The 11,334-nt window shown below is 37.3% G+C and overlaps 1 pseudogene; it reads right to left on the reverse strand.

Annotated features, from left to right (window-relative positions):
• Nucleotides 1–10,511: 10,511 nt before the first annotated feature.
• On the reverse strand, nucleotides 10,512–10,611 carry LOC113319777 (annotated as a pseudogene).
• Nucleotides 10,612–11,334: the final 723 nt, after the last annotated feature.

The following is an 11,334-nucleotide window of genomic DNA, read 5'->3' on the forward strand; positions in this document are numbered from 1 at the left end:
ATCAAAAGGCCAAAAAGTTAAATGGTCACATGAACGACGAGGCTCCTCACGAAAAATAATAAAATATTATTATTTTAGTATTGTCAAAATATTGGTAGCATGAGCAAAGTTCTGAGGATATTGAATCAATTCATGAGAAGTCTGATGATAAACATCTAGAAGAGCAGCTCGAAAAAGCTTTTACTGAGTATCGTGAAGCTCAGATTAAGTTGATGAGATGTAAAAACAATATTTCAGCCAAAAAAGATCTTGCTTTACGTAAGAATTCTATCCATATTGACAATGCAGATAGTACACAAGGGAACTCTAGCAAGCAATTCGTGCAAACTAGGGAACAAGAGTCCGTGCAAACTAGGAAAGCTCAGCAAGAGTCCGTACAAACTGGGAAAGCTCAGCAAGAATCCGTGCAAACTAGGGAAGCTCAGCCAATTTTGGGAGATCAGTCCGTGCAAACTCTTAAAGCCCAGCAAGAGTTCGTGTCTAAAAAGAATTTGGAAGATATTCCAAATATTCAGTATGATTCTGCGTTTATAACAAACTCAGTTATGGAAACAAATTCCGTGTTCAAGCAAAATCCTGAAAAGGGTACGACCAGTTCTAAAGAGGATTGGAAAATAGTTATGGGTAAGAACTCCCCTAACAAACGTACATCTTTTAAATTTAAATCTTTTGATACTCCTTTGGTGGATGAGCTTTTTCAAGCTGAACTTGTGGTGAATAACAAGTATGGTGCCCTAGCTTCAGAGTTAGGCCTTACTAATGATTCTAGTGAGATTTTGGTGGAGGAGGAACAAGATGATTCTAGTGACTCGGACAATAGTATGGGTTCGAAAGATTGGGGTGAAATTGATGCAGATATTCTAGCCAGGAAGCAAGCTAGAAAAGTGGCCAAGCAAGCTGCCAAGATCATAGCTATGAATTCAAAGTGTAATGAGGACAGTCCAAGCCGTGAGCATAACAAGGACATTCAAGCAGGTGGAAAATGTTTTTGATCTAGATAATATTTTTTCTACAGAGGAACTAGATGAGGCAAGTACTATTCAACTTGATGAAGTGCGTACTAAATTCATTAGAGATCCAGCCTTTCGACGAGACTATTTAGAGGAAAAAAAGAAGAAAATGGATAAAATGTCAACAAAAAAGAATGTTCAATCTCCTATTAAGCTTGTTCCAGGTGGTAATTATGCTTCAGATGAAAATGAACATGATTATGACAATGATGAAACTTATGATGATTATGAAGATGAATTCAAGGGGCACTATGATTTGACTAAAATAATTGATGATCTCATTCCTAAGAAGAGGAATTTTAGAGTTGGAAATAAGGGGCGAAAACGTTATTAGTTTTCTTCTTTATGCTCTTTTTTAGTGCTTAAGAGTTTATTTTATGCGTTTTTTAGAGTTTTTTGCCCCTTTGGTTTATGGGGGTGTGGAAGCCTAGCGCCTCCCATTTTGTAATTCTTGTAATTACGTTTTTTTGCTTTAATAAACCATTTTGACCTAGCAAAAAAAAACGAGCAAAGTTCTACTTGCTCATTCGAGCAAAATCGAGAGTTTCAGTCAAGACCAAATTCTTCTGAAAATCCAAAATATTGCTCAAACTCGCACCAGAAAATACCAAAATTCTCAGAATTGAGACACGAACAAAATGGTGACACGGGCATGCCACCTTGGCCGACCAAGGCCGCCCCTTAGGCTTGCAGAAGCCGGTCCCACCTCCTATTAATAATTTTGACCTAATTAATCTTCTACAGTTCATATTGGGTTCAAACTCTTTCCGACCAACTTGGAACTTGTTCAATCGACCACCAGCTGGTCCCACGACCACCAAGGGCCGGTTTCATACCCCTTGGTCGGTCCCTCATCTCTCCATAATTAGGTTTTATTGCTTAATTTTCAGACAAACAATATTTTAATAAATGATTAAACCAGCATTTAATCATCCTTTCACCAACTGGTCTACAAAGGACTTTGGTGCATGTTGATGTAATTTCAAAGTTGTAGTAATAGATTCGTTGAGACTTGTGAAATCAGATTCTCAAGATTCAATTACATCAACTGGTGCATGCTGATGTAATTACATCAACTGGTGCATGCTGATGTAATTTCCGACTAACAGATTCTAGATTTAATTTTAAGACTAAAAAAATATAGCAAACTTAATTAAAGTGATATCAAGATTTTAAAACTAGACCAAGACTCCGGATTCCACTATTTCCTTAACTGATTGGTTGACAAAAAATATTTTAAGAATTATTATTAAGCTCTTTTTTCACATTAACTCACTAGTTATTTTTAAGATTTCCAAACACTAAATTGTAATCCCTAAGCATGAATTATCAAAGAATTATTTCTAAGCATAAGACATCAAATTGATTCACAACTAATAAAGCAAATCATTTTCACCTTATAAAAAAAAATTGTAATGATCTTAGTGAATTAACTTAAATTAATAATAATTGAAATTATAAAATGAAATTATCAATCAAGCATAAGTAAATAGTTTCCTCAATTGCCTTGGTCACCGGGAACTTTTATCCGCTCATCGTGTTGGAAACACGCTCAAAATTCATTTTTATTGCTCAAAGTGTTGACAAATGATGAAAATGGGAGAAATATAATAAAAACCAGGTTTGTAACACTTATTTTTATTACAAACCAAACTGTTACAGAGAACGATAAATAATAAGGGTCACAGATACTGTAGGAATACAACTCTCTCAGAATGTGTCGTTGTTACTGTAGCATCAACGACAGTTTCTTGTGCGTCTTATGTTCTTCGTGTTCTTCACAACAGCAGAAATGGTGGTTTCCTGCCACTTGATTCTCTCGCTCTGTAATGTGCTCTGTACTCTCCCAAACTCTCTCTCTATTCCCAACACCCTTAGAACCCTTTATATAGTCATAACACTTCAAATCTCCATCATCAATTCGAATAATTCTCAGTTAATGATTTTTTTATTTTCACGGGAATATTTTCCTTTTCTTCCTCTTCTTTCTATTTTCACGCGTCTGCAGCACTTCAAATCCATTGTAACTTGTAGTGTACATGTTCTGGTTGATTAATGATTGGTAATTCCTCACGCCTAACTTCCAAAAATATAGCAGATGACGCATGAATAATATTATCTTCCCTGTTTTAGAGAAAATACCAAATATAGCCGAGTTTCGTTCCTTCAAACACGTGAGAGATGTGTGTACATTATGAACGTGTAATACTTGTCCAAATCCCTTGAAAGTCTCTAACAGAATCTTCCTATATTTCTTCAGCAGTTGCGCAAAAACAAAGACGTGGATTTCCCGCAAAAAGCTCCATTTGAATCGTGAAGAATGAGAGGCGCCCTTTATCCAGAGTACGGGTGCCTTTAGCAGCTGACTTGGGGGTGCCCCTGGAGGGTTCCCCTTATCCAATCTGTGGGTGCCAATATCAAATCTTTCGGGTGCCTTTAACAACTTTTCGAGCAAATTTTTCCAAAATGTTTGTTTCCAGAAATACCTAAAAATACAATATTAGTACAAAATCGAGTTCCAACAATACAACCATTAAGGACAATTCAGACACAAAAATGTGTCTATCAAATACCCCCAAACTTATTTTTTGCTAGTCCTCGAGCAAAACTAATCTAGAAAGTAAAATCTTAACTCACTAGGTGGCCCTAGTGACCGAGATATAGTCTCGGGAGGGTTTACCAAAGGTGTACCCACAAAACCTTTACTCCAGACCCTAGCTATCCACGCAGAACCTTGGAAGGCACTAAAGGATCTCCTTGGTTGGCATACAATCATTGACTATAGGAAGAAGTACCCTGATGCGAAATTCCAATTGCTGTAAACGAGTTTGCACTCAAGCATACTAAAATTCATATATAAGTGACAGAGCTCTACTCAGATAGTTTCTGGACATCATAACTGGAGTCAACCAATCACATGGAAAGATTAAGAAGATGGATGTACAGAAAAACGTAAATGGTTTTGATGTTGACTAAGGTGAACGGTGTTTCCCATATCTGTCTGAAGGCCTCTGCCAAGGTGAACCTATCTTAATGGACTGAGATACCAGTGAGACTAATATCAACACAACTGGCATATACAAGGGGACCAGCGGTCGATAATCCTAACTCTAGGTCAACACAACTGGCATATACAAGGGCACCAGTGGTCGACTTTATTGAATTTATTCCGGTTGGTCTGATGGTCTAGTCTCAATTTCCTTTTCATTTTTTATTTTTTTTTCATTTTTTTTTGGGTATCTCAATCACTTTATTTCACCTAGCAATGGTAACAACTTGAATCATGTGCCCCACCAAATCACTTAGAAACATATTTAAAAGAAAAGAAAATAAACTCAGATTGGTTCCTCAACTCCTACAACCAAGATGCTTACATCCACTTAGGTTGGTTAGTGTCATCCTTAATAAACATAAATTTCTAGGATCTGGAGTTTATTTATTGCAACTAAAAGCTAACAAAAAGTTTCTTCCCCACCCCCAAACTTAAATCTAATATTGTCCTCAATGTTTCTAATGAAAGAGCAATACCAAAAAGCAAAGTAACATGAGGAATCAGTAAAGAGAGAAGTCGGAAAGATAGTACTTGGGTGCATAGAGAAATCAAAAATTAATATACAACATACAATCGCCTCGATGGTCAATCAAGGGTAAACATGGTCCTCCAGAGGGACCTCCTCAACATCACCTGTAGGAAAGGGCTCTAAAAAGGGTTTCAACCTATGACCGTTAACCTTCTAAGAACTACTACCATCCGGTGTCTCGATCTCAACAGCTCCATGAGGAAAGACAGTGCGAACAATAAAAGGACCCGTCCACCAAGAACATAACTTTCCAGGGAAAAGATGCAAACGGGTATCATATAGAAGAACTTTTTGACCTGGAGAAAATGACTTTCTTAAAATATTTCTATCATGCACAAGTTTCATTTTGTTATTATACTCCTTAGCACTATCGTATGCATCTCTACGAATTTCTTCCAACTCATTGAGCTGGAGTTTCCTATGGGCTCCTGCCTTGTCAAGTGAAAAATTTAGCTGCTTAACAGCCCAATAAGCTCTATGTTCTAACTCAACAGGTAAATGACATGCCTTTCCATACACAAGCAGACAAGGAGACATTCCAATGGGGGTTTTAAACGCAGTGCGGTAAGACTATACGACATCAGTAAGCCTAGACGACCAGTCTTTCCGTTTAGGATTAACTGTTTTGTCTAATATAGGTTTTATCTCCCTATTGGAAACCTCTATCTGACCACTAGTCTGTGGATTATACGGGGTAGCTACCTTATGTGTAATACCATATTTCTTCATCAAAAGCCTAAAAGTTCCATTACAAAAGTGCGACCCTCCATCACTAATTATAGATCGCAGGTACCAAAACGTGTAAGTATATTATCTTTTAAGAACTCAATCACAATCCTATGGTCATTGGTTTTACACGCTACCGCCTCAATCCACTTAGAGACATAGTCTATAGCGACAAGGATGTATAGGTTACCAAAAGAATTAGGAAACATACCCATTAAGTCAATACCCCACACATCAAATACCTCAATAACTAAAATAGGGTTCAAGGGAATCATGTTCCTACAGGAAATGGTTCCTAATTTCTGGCAACGTTCACAAGTAACACATTAACTGTGGGAGTCTTTAAACAACGAAGGCCAATAGAATCCACATTGCAATATCTTAGCAGCAGTCTTCTTAGCACTAAAGTGACCCCCACAAGCATGATCATGACAAAAGGAAATAATACTGGACTGGTCACTCTCAGGTATACATCTCTTAATTATCTGGTATGGACAATGCTTAAACAAATAAGGGTCATCCCAAAAGAAGTGCTTAACCTCGGATAAAAACCTAGAACGATCTTCTTTAACCCAATGTTGGGGCATTCGACCAGTAAAAATATAGTTCACTATATTCGCATACCAAGGTAATTGGGTAACAAAGAACAATTGTTCATCGGGACAACTATCCCTAACAGAAGAAGAATCATCAGGGGTATCCACAACAAGCCTAGACAAGTGGTATGCTGCTACATTTTCTGCACCTTTTTTGTCTCTAATGTCCAAGGAAAATTCCTGTAACAAGAGGATCCATCTAATCAATCTAGGTTTAGTATCCTTCTTGGAAAGAAGATACTTCAAAGCAGCATGATCGGTGAAGATTATGAGCTTAGAGCCTAAGAGATAGGGTCTAAAATTGTCTAAGACAAACACAATAGCTAATAGTTCCTTCTCTGTAGTGGTATAGTTCAACTGGGCATCATTCAGAGTTTTGCTAGCATAGTAAATCACATGAAGTAACTTGTTTTCTCGCTGACCTAGCACAACACCAATAGCATAATCTGAAGCATCACACATGATCTCAAAGGGTAGGTTCCAGTTGGGTGCCTTTACTATAGGGGCAGTAGTGAGTAAAGTCTTAAGCTTCTCAAAAGCCTCTAAACAAGAATTATCAAAGACAAACTTAACATCTTTTGCAAGTAAACTGCAAAGAGGTCTAGAAATCAAGCTAAAGTCCTTAATGAATCGACGATAAAAACCAGCATGCCCTAGGAATGACCTAATATCTCTTACGGTTTTAGGGACCCTTAAAGTCTTAATAAGGTCAACTTTGGCTTTGTCTACCTCTATACCCTTAGAAGATACGACATGCCCTAGAACAATTCCTGAACAAACCATAAAGTGGCATTTCTCCCAATTAAGCACTAAATTCTTTTCCTTACACCTAGTCAAAACTAATGATAAATGATGCAAGCACTCATCAAAAGACGAACCAAATACTGAAAAAGTCATCCAAAAATACCTTTAAAAACTTTTTTACCATATCAGAAAATATGCTCATCATACAGCGCTTAAAAATTCGTAGGGGGATTACATAGCCCGAAAGGCATGCGTCTATACGCAAAGGTACCAAAGGGACAGGTAAAAGTGGTTTTCTCTTGGTCTTCTGGGGCAATAACAATCTGATTATATCCGGAGTAACCATCTAAAAAGCAATAGTGACTATGTCCAGCTAATCTCTCTAGCATTTGGTCGATAAAGGGAAGGGGAAAGTGGTCCTTCCTAGTGACCTTGTTCAATTTCCTATAGTCAATACAAACACGCCAACCCGTGGTCACGCAGGTTGGGATTAACTCATTGTTCTCATTCTGGACTACGGTTATACCGGATTTCTTGGGGACAACCTGAACAGGGCTGACCCACTTATTGTCTGAAATAGGATAAATAATGCCTGCATCTAACAACTTAAGAACCTCGGTTTGAACTACTTCTTTCATATTATGGTTTAGTCGACGTTGCATCTCCCTAGAAGGTTTGGTACCTTCCTCTAAATAAATCATATTGATAGACACATTTTTGTGTCCGATTTGTCTCGATTCTATATATTGTTAGGGATCATTTTTATACTTATTATGGTGTTTTATTTATTTGTAGGTATTTTTGGCCAATAAACATTTTTGGAAAACATTGGCTCGAAAAGTTGTCGGAAAGCACCCGGAGGACATTTTCTATTCGGACTCTCACTTTGGATAAGGGGTAACCTAATTGCTAAGGGGCATCCCATTTCCAGGCAGCTGCTAATCGCACCCTACTCTGGATAGGGGGCAACCATCTTCTACATTTGAAATTCAAAAGGCGGGAAAGTAGATACAGTTCTGGCAGATTTAGGGTTCTTGATTTGAAGGAGTTTGAGGTCGATTAAACCTCTGATTTTCATAGGATAGACTCCTTATGGGTCTAGGAATCTGATATGGGTGTTCAAATCGATTAGACTGGGGTCAATCGACGGATTTTTATCACAATAGAAAATATGGAAAGTCACGTGTGTGACCTGTTTTAGGGAATTTTAGAGAGATTAAAGTGCTGTAAACCTTCCCAATGATTTGTATCTATTTAAGGAAGAGTTTAGAATAAAAAGGAAAGCTCAGAAACGCGTAGAAATTCTAAAACAAGAAATTGCCGCAACTTGGCCGTGAAGAGAAGGAAAGAGATTTTGGAAGATTTGGGAGAGATTTAATCGGTATTTTTGATATAAATAGATTGTTTGGGTCATATAGAAGGGGTGTCGAGAGTTTGGGGACCTGGGGAGAGCCAGAGAAGAAGAAATCAGAGTTTTATCAAACTCTGTTTCTGATGCAGCTGCTGCTGAAGAGGAAGAACGCGAAGAACATTGACGCACGAGAAACAGTCGCAGAACAGTGTCGTTGTTTAACAGCTGAAGAACATTAAGTTGTGCAGGACAGTCGTATTCTAGGGTCTTAAATTTCTGATCCTGTAACAGTTGATTAGTAACGTATATCTTCAGTATTGCAACACCAACTGTAACGGTGACTTTTGTAACATATATACACCGTTGCAGATCTGTTGTTTTATATATTCTCTTCAATAAAACCACCTTTTGAGCCATGATTTATTATTTTGAACCTGTTTTTGATACGAGGAGCTAAACCCCATTGTTGAGGCGATATAAGAAGTTATTTTTCCAACAAAAAGTGGTACAATCTATTTTATTTAATTTATTGCAATTATTATTATGATCATTTTACTTGAACTATTATTGAATATGATTTTTATTTGAGCGATTGTGATCTATTTTGATGGAGTATGCTTAGTTTATAGACTCTTGATGCTTCATGCTTGGTACTTGCTTTTGAAAATCTACTTGTTGCAATAGTAAGAATCAAATTGAACGAGAAAATTGCATGAATACAAAGATTGGATTAAATCACCTTAAACTTGAAAAATAGTGGAATCTTAGCCTCAGTGTTCTTTTAATATTGATACCAACTTTGTCAGTGATTGTTATAATTATTAGTGAGTTTTCTATTTAGTTTTGAATTTAAGTCTAAAGTTATCCTTCACAAGTTCGAGAATCGAATCACTTTTTACCACTATCTACAAATCACATCAATTTTTGGCGCCGCCGATGCGGACTTGTTTTTAGGGTTTTAGATTTATTTTATTTTATTATTTTTATTTTATTTTATTTTGTCATTTTTTATGTTTTTGGGTATTTATCTTGTGTCTACAGGTTCTGGATCATAAAGAAATTGAGCCAAAGAGTTTGGTGATTTCATAAAGACTTGGAGATAAAGATTAAAGCAAAAAGAACAGAAAAGAAGACAATTTTATTTTAGACAATTTTAGTTTAGGGTTTGTTTATTTTCTTTTAGAACAAAAAAAAACTGTATTAGGGTTTATTATTTTTGTAATTTTTCTTTACTTTTTTTGGACTTTTGGACCTTGGGACATTATTTTTTATTACCCTACGGAAGGGTACTTTAAATATAAACTGTTTGCAAAGAAGGAGGACAATTACGATATTGTCTCTGCACTTTGGGTTCGTACACTAGACATAGGAGTCAGTGGCCCGAGTCGACTACAACCGATTCATCCCCCGTCTGGAACGGGTGGTAAGATTCTAAACACTCGCGAATCCCCTGTCAGCGAGTTATTGGACTCCTTCGTATGCATATATTTTGAGGACTGAATACGGACATTTATTTTTCTAGTAAAGGGAAAGGCCTGGACATACAAGATAAGGGTTCGGATTTCATCACCGTTCTCTTCTTGCCCGCTTTAGGAACACGTAACCTACGCGAACCTAAGCCTAAAATTTTGACTAGAACGAGACCGATAGGGTAACGAGCTTAACAGGAAAGTCATTCGAAAAATATTGGTTACTCTTTTAAGCATACTTCGAAGTTCTTGACGGTTTCTGTAAGTTGAATGCGTGACTGCGCCGCCTTGTAATACCGGTGAGGCCTTGGGTATCAAAGCTCCACCGAGATTCCCTCGCCTCTATTCAACTTACGTTAACTCGGATTGATTCCAGAGGGGTTTGCTTAAATTGTAACGAATTCCCGTTCGAAGGATTAGAAGCTGGTCTAGAAACAATCTAAGTGGAGCCATCATGCTTTTTGTTTGCTAGAAATCAATAGGTTTGATTTGGTTGAGTCGACCTTGATCTGTGTTTGCTTACCCTTCCAATTTAGAAAATTTTATTATATGCCTGAACGTAAAAAAGACGCACTAGGTAGATTTGTTAAAGAGAAACATGGTAGTTCAAAGCGTCTCGATTACCTTAATCTAGAAAGTCTGACTTTTGAAGAGTCTGTTTTTGAACGTCCTTTGACTGAGGAGAGAATCCTTGTTGCTCCGATATCGCTAGAAATGGAAACTTTGAAAGCTTTATTGAATCCAACTAGGACTACTCGTCCTTCGTGTATTAAGTTAGCTGAAACGGAGGCACCCTATGAACTGAAACCTGGGACCTTACAGATGTTCCCAATCTTTTTGAGGAAATTTGTAGTACTCTAAGAATTAGAGGCTTAGATGATGATGATTTGAAACTTAGGTTATTCCCATTTTCCCTGAAAGATAAGGCCAAGTCGTGGCTGTATAGTTTGGACTCCGAGTCAATTGAGACTATGAACAACTTAGATATGCCTTTTTCAATAAGTTTTTCCCTAGGCACAAAACATCGTCTATTAGGACGCAAATATGCACATTTTCACAACAAGAGGGAGAATCTTTATATAGGTATTTGGAAAGGTTCAATGATTTATTATCCCAGTGTCCTCATCATGGTTTAGAAAAGGTTAGGCTAGTTCAGATCCTTTATGAGGGTTTAGATTATTCCACAACGACCATGGTTGAGTCTCTATGCACTGGTGGATTTGAAAACCAAACTGTTTATGCGGCGATGGAATTTTTTAATGAAATCACCGAAAAAACCCAGCAATGGGAAAATAGTAGGGCACCCCAGAAAACAATTCTTTTAAGTATAAGAAACGTTAATAGGGTAGAAGGAGGCTATGAATCATATGCCAAAATTGCTGCTATAGAAAAAAGGTTAGAAGTCTTAGAAGTGGGCCAGACTAGTGGTAGAGTGGAGCCTTTTTGGGAAGGCCAGAATATTGAAGAGCAAGCCAATGCTCTTTATAATAACACTAGATTTGATAACCGTCAAAAGATTGACCCATATTAATGGAGAAACCATCCGAACCTTTCATGGTCTAAGGGCCAAAGTCAAGGTCAGTTTAGTAATTCTAATGCTCCCCCAGGTTTTGGCTATACTAAGAATCCTTGAGGATTAGCTCAGTTTCAGAATCAGTCAGATAAGAAAATCCTAAGTTTAGAGGAATCTCTCGCCTTGTTACCTCAGCAAACTGCAAATTTTCAGTTATCCGTAGAACAGAGTCTACAATCTAGTAACAGGATAGGACAAGAAAATAGTCAGGCTATTTCCGAGTTAAAAACCCAGGTTGGTCTGATAAGTGATTCTTTGAGAGAAAAAGGTAAGTTTCCTACTCA

Source organism: Papaver somniferum, chromosome 10, assembly GCF_003573695.1.
Source record: "Papaver somniferum cultivar HN1 chromosome 10, ASM357369v1, whole genome shotgun sequence".
Classification (NCBI taxonomy): domain Eukaryota; kingdom Viridiplantae; phylum Streptophyta; class Magnoliopsida; order Ranunculales; family Papaveraceae; genus Papaver; species Papaver somniferum.